Source organism: Triticum urartu, chromosome 7 (assembly GCF_003073215.2).
Source record: "Triticum urartu cultivar G1812 chromosome 7, Tu2.1, whole genome shotgun sequence".
In the NCBI taxonomy this organism is placed as follows: domain Eukaryota; kingdom Viridiplantae; phylum Streptophyta; class Magnoliopsida; order Poales; family Poaceae; genus Triticum; species Triticum urartu.
Window position 1 is genome coordinate 128,571,142 of NC_053028.1, and position 6,123 is coordinate 128,577,264.

Genomic DNA, 6,123 nt, shown 5'->3' on the forward strand with positions numbered 1-6,123 from the left:
GGCCGCCTTTATCTCAACTTTTGTATTCCGGAGGTCACATCGGTACACAGAGACAAACCCACATTCTCTAATCTTGGTGAACCACAGAAATTTTCTGTTGCGCGCTCCAGTTCATATGGAAAAAACGGGCAGGGCATCGCCGTACTTGTTCTCCGGCGTAATTTTTCAACCTCTTTGAGTGCAGTATCATGTTATTTTAGCAAAAGGTCATGTTTGGACCGAAGTTGGTTACATCGCCCCTTTGGTTCCAAGAGTTGATGCTGAACATTATCACCATGCTAATTTGCTTTATGAAGTTCTTCAACGTAACACTTTTTGGATTTCAAGAGCTGATGCTCAACATACCTCTTGGGCAAATTATGAGCGTCCTTGCAAATCATTAGGTATGATCATCATAATCTCAACTTTTGTATTTCCGAGGTCATATCGGTACACAGAGACAAACCCATATTCTCTGATCTTGAGTGAACCGCTGAAATTTTCTGTTGCGCTCTCTATTTCAGATGGCGAAAACAGGCAGGGCATTGATACGTCTCCAACGTATCTATAATTTTTGATTGTTCCATGCTATTATATTATCAACCTTGGATGTTTTATATGCATTTATATGCTATTTTATATGATTTGTGGGACTAACCTATTAACCTAGAGCCCAGTGCCAGTTTCTGTTTTTTCCTTGTTTTAGAGTATCGCAGAAAAGGAAAATCAAACGGCGTCCTATTGACCTGAAACTTCACGAAACTTATTTTTTGGAAGGAAAGCAACCCAGGGGACTTGGAGTCCACGTAAGGGAAGCAACGAGGGAGCCATGAGGCAGGAGGGCGCGTCCACCCCCCTCGGCGCGCCCCCCACCCTCGCGGCTCCCCTGACGTACTTCTTCCGCCTATATGTCTCCATATACCCTAAAACGATTGGGGAGCACAATAGATCGGGAGTTCCGCCCGCCAGAAGCCTCCATAGCCACCGAAAACCAATCTAGACCCGTTCCGGCACCCCGCCGGAGGGGGAATCTTCATCATCCCGGTGCTCTCCATGACGAGGAGGGAGTAGTTCTCCCTCGGGGCTGAGGTTATGTACCAGTAGCTATGTGTTTGATCTCTCTCTCTCTCTCTCTCTCTCGTGTTCTTGAGGTGATACGATCTTGATGTATCGTGAGCTTTGCTATTATATTTGGATCCTATGATGTTTCTTCCCCCCTCTACTCTCTTGTAATGGATTGAGTTTTTCCTTTGAAGTTATCTTATCGGGTTGAGTCTTTAAAGATTTGAGAACACTTGATGTATGTCTTGCCGTGCGTATCTGTGGTGACAATGAGATACCACATGATTTACTTGATGTATGTTTTGGTGATCAACTTGCGGGTTCCTCCCATGAACCTATGCATAGGGGTTGGCACACGTTTTCGTCGTGATTTTCCGGTAGAAACTTTGGGGCACTCTTTGAGGTTCTATGTGTTTGTTGAATAGATGAATCTGAGATTGTGTGATGCATATCGTATAATCATACCCACGGATACTTGAGGTGACATTAGGGTTTTGGTTGATTTGTGTCTTAAGGTGTTATTCTAGTACGAACTCTAGGGCTGTTTGTGACACTTATAGGAATAGCCCAACAGATTGATTGGAAAGAATAACTTTGAGGTGGTTTCGTACCCTACCATAATCTCTTCATTTGTTCTCCGCTATTAGTGACTTTGGAGTGACTCTTTGTTGCATGTTGAGGGATAGTTATATGATCTAATTATGTTATTATTGTTGAGAGGACTTGCACTAGTGAAAGTATGAACCCTAGGCCTTGTTTCCTAGCATTGCAATACCGTTTGTGCTCACTTTTATCATTAGTTACCTTGCTGTTTTTATATTTTCAGATTAAAAAAACCTTTATCTATAATCCATATACCACTTGTATCACCATCTCTTCGCCGAACTAGTGCACCTATACAATTTACCATTGTATTGGGTTTGTTGGGGACACAAGAGACTCTTTGTTATTTGGTTGCAAGGTTGCTTGAGAGAGACCATCTTCATCCTACGCCTCCTACGGATTGATAAACCTTAGGTCATCCACTTAAGGGAAATTTGCTACTGTCCTACAAACCTCTGCACTTGGAGGACCAACAATGTCTACAAGAAGAAGGTTGTGTAGTAGACATCAAGCTCTTTTCTGGCGCCGTTGCCGGGGAGGTTAGCGCTTGAAGGTATATCTTTAGATCTTGCAATCGAGTCTTTTTGTTTCCTGTTTTAGCACTAGTTTAGTTTATAAAAGAAAACTACAAAAAATATGGAATTGTGTTTGCCTCATACGCTTCATCTTTTTAATATCTTTCGTGATTATGATGGAAAGGAAGATTGTGCCAAAGTGTTAGAAGAATAATGCATTAAAATGTTTGGCACTAAGTTTTGAATGATGAGCATGATTGCAATGTTGTTAGTATGAATTCCTTGAATATCTATGATGCTAATGATATGCAAAGCCACAAGCTTGGGGAATCTATGTTTGATGAAGATTATATTTTTTGTCCCCCAAGTTTTGATGAGCAAATTTATTATGATGAAAGCATGCCTCCTATTTATGATAATTATATTGATGAAAGTGGATTTGGAGAGGTCATGACTTTATTTTGTGATGAATCCACTATTCCGGAAGAGGTCCCAATTGATTATGAGAACAAAGTTGCTATCCATGATGATTATTGTGATGACTTGTATGCTATAAAGAATAATGATATCCATGAAATTTGTCATCATGATTTTAGTTTTCGATTGGATTATGCCTCACATGATAATTATTTTGTTGAGTTTGCTCCCGCTATTATTCATGAGAATAATTTTGCTTGTGTGGAGAGTAATAAAATTTCTATGCTTGTAGATCATGAAAAGAATGCTTGTAGGAATTGCAATAATATCAAGTTTTCTCTCTATGTGCTTAAAGTTTTAAAGTTATGCTTGTTTTACCCTCCTATGCAAGTTGATTCTTGTTCCCACAAGTTGTTTGCTCACAAAATCCCTATGCATAGGAAGTGGGTTATACTTAAATGTGCTAGTAATATTTTTCATGATGTTCTCTTTATGTTTCAATTCTTATCCTTTATGTGAGCATCATTGAAATCATCATGCCTAGCTAGGGGCGTTAGACGATAGCGCTTGTTGGGAGGCAACCCAACTTTATTTTTGTTCCTTGCTTTTTGCCCCTGTTTAGAAATAAATAATTTATCTAGCCTCTTTTATGATTGGGTTTTTATGTTTTATTTACTGTTTGTGCCAAGTAGAACCGCTGGGAAGACTTGGGGAAAGTCTTGTTGATCTTGCTGTAAAAAACAGAAACTTTAGCGCTCAAGAGATTTGCTGCAATTTTTTATTGGAGAGTGCTATTTAGTTAATTCTTTTTGCAGATGATTAATAGATAAATTACTCAGGTCCAGAAATATATTTTAGAATTTTTTGGGTTCCAGAAGTATACGTTTGATCCAGATTACTACAGACTGTTCTGTTTTTGATAGATTCTGTTTTTCATGTGTTGTTTACTTATTTTGATGGATCTATGGCTAGTAAAAGAGTTTATAAACCATAGAGAAGTTAGAATACAGTAGGTTTAACACCAATATAAATAAATAATGAGTTCATTACAGTACCTTGAAGTGGTGTTTTGTTTTCTTTAGCTAATGGAGCTTACGAGTTTTCTGTTAAGTTTTGTGTTGTGAAGTTTTCAAATTTTGGGTAAAGATTCAATGGACTATGGAATAAGGAGTGGCAAGAGCCTAAGATTGGGGATTCCCTACACACCCCAAGGTAATATTCAAGGAAAACCAAGAACCTAAGCTTGGGGATGCCCCGGAAGGCATCCCCTCTTTCGTCTTCGTTCATCTGTAACTTTACTTGGAGCTATATTTTTATTCGCCACATGATATGTGTTTTGCTTGGAGCATCATTTTATTTTATTTAGCTTTACTTTCTGTTTGAATAAAATACCAAGATCTGAAATTATTAAATGTTAGAGAGTCTTCACATAGTTGCATAATTATTCGACTACTCATTTATCTTCACTTATATCTTTCTGAGTAGTTTGTCGTTGCTCTAGTGCTTCACTTATATCTTTTTAGAGCACAGTGGTGGTTTTATTTTATAGAAATTAATGAACTATCATGCTTCACTTATATTATTTTGAGGGTCCTAAACAGCATGGTAATTTGCTTCGGTTATGAATTTAGTCCTAATATTATGGGCATCCAAGAGGGGTATAATAAAAACTTTCATATAAAGTGCATTGAATACTATGAGAAGTTTGATACTTGATGATTATTTTGAGATATGAAGATGGTGATATTAGAGTCATGCTAGTTGAGTAGTTGTGAATTTGAGAAATACTTGTGTTGAAGTTTGTGATTCCTGTAGCATGCACGTATGGTGAACCGTTATGTGATGAAGTCGGAGCATGATTTATTTATTGATTGTCTTTCTTATGAGTGGCGGTCGGGGACGAGCGATGGTCTTTTCCTACCAATCTATCCCCTAGGAGCATGCGCATAGTACTTTGTTTCGATAACTAATAGATTTTTGCAATAAGTATGTGAGTTCTTTATGACTAATGTTGAGTCCATGGATTATACGCACTCTCACCCTTCCACCATTGCTAGCCTCTCTAGTACCGCACAACTTTCGCCGGTACCATAAACCCACCATATACCTTTCTCAAAACAGCCACCATATCTACCTATTATAGCATTTTTCATAGCCACTCCGAGATATATTGCCATGCAACTTTCCACCGTTCCGTTATTATGACACGCTTCATCATTGTCATATTGCTATGCATGATCATGTAGTTGACATTGTATTTGTGGCAAAGCCACCGTTCATAATTATTTCATACATGTCACTCATGAGTCATTGGACATCCCGGTACACTGCCGGAGGCATTCATATAGAGTCATATCTTGTTCAAAGTATTGAGTTGTAATTCTTGAGTTGTAAGAAAATAAAAGTGTGATGATCATCATTATTAGAGCATTGTCCCAGAGAGGAAAGGATGATGGAGACTATGATTCCCCCACAAGTCGGGATGAGACTCCGGACGAAAAAAAGAGGCCAAAGAAGCCCCAAAAAAAAGAGGCCATAAAAAAAGAGAAGGCCCAAATAAAAAAATAAAAAAATGAGAGAAAGAGAGAGAAGGGGCAATGCTACTATCCTTTTACCACACTTGTGCTTCAAAGTAGCACCATGATCTTCATGATAGAGATTCTCTTTTGTTATCACTTTCATATACTAGTTGGAATCTTTCATTATAGAACTTGGCTTGTATATTCCAATGATGGGCTTCCTCAAAATGCCCTAGGTCTTCGTGAGCAAGCAAGTTGGATGCACACCCACTTAGTTTCTTTTTGAGCTTTCATACACTTATAGCTCTAGTGCATCTGTTGCATGGCAATCCCTACTCACTCACATTGATATCTATTGATGGGCATCTCCATAGCCCATTGATACGCCTAGTTGATGTGAGACTATCTTCTCCTTTTTGTCTTCTCCACAACCACCATTCTATTCCACCTATAGTGTTATATCCATGGCTCATGCTCATATATTGCGTGAAGATTGAAAAAGTTTGAGAACATCAAAAGTATGAAACAATTGCTTGGCTTGTCATCGGGGTTGTGCATGATTTAAATATGTTGTGTGGTGAAGATGGAGCATAGCCAGACTATATGATTTTTTAGGGATAGCTTTCTTTGGCCATGTTATTTTGAGAAGACATGATTGCTTTGTTAGTATGCTTGAAGTATTATTATGTTTATGTCAATATTAAATTTTTGTCTTGAATCTTATGCATCTGAATATTCTTGTCACAATAAAGAGAATTACATGGATAAATATGTTAGGTAGCATTCCACATCAAAAATTCTGTTTTATCATTTACCTACTCGAGGACGAGCAGGAATTAAGCTTGGGGATGCTGATACGTCTCCAACGTATCCATAATTTTTGATTGTTCCATGCTATTATATTATCAACCTTGGATGTTTTATATGCATTTATATGCTATTTTATATGATTTTGGACTAACCTACTACCCTAGAGCCCAGTGCCAGTTCCTGTTTTTCCTTGTTTTAGAGTATCGCAGAAAAGGAAA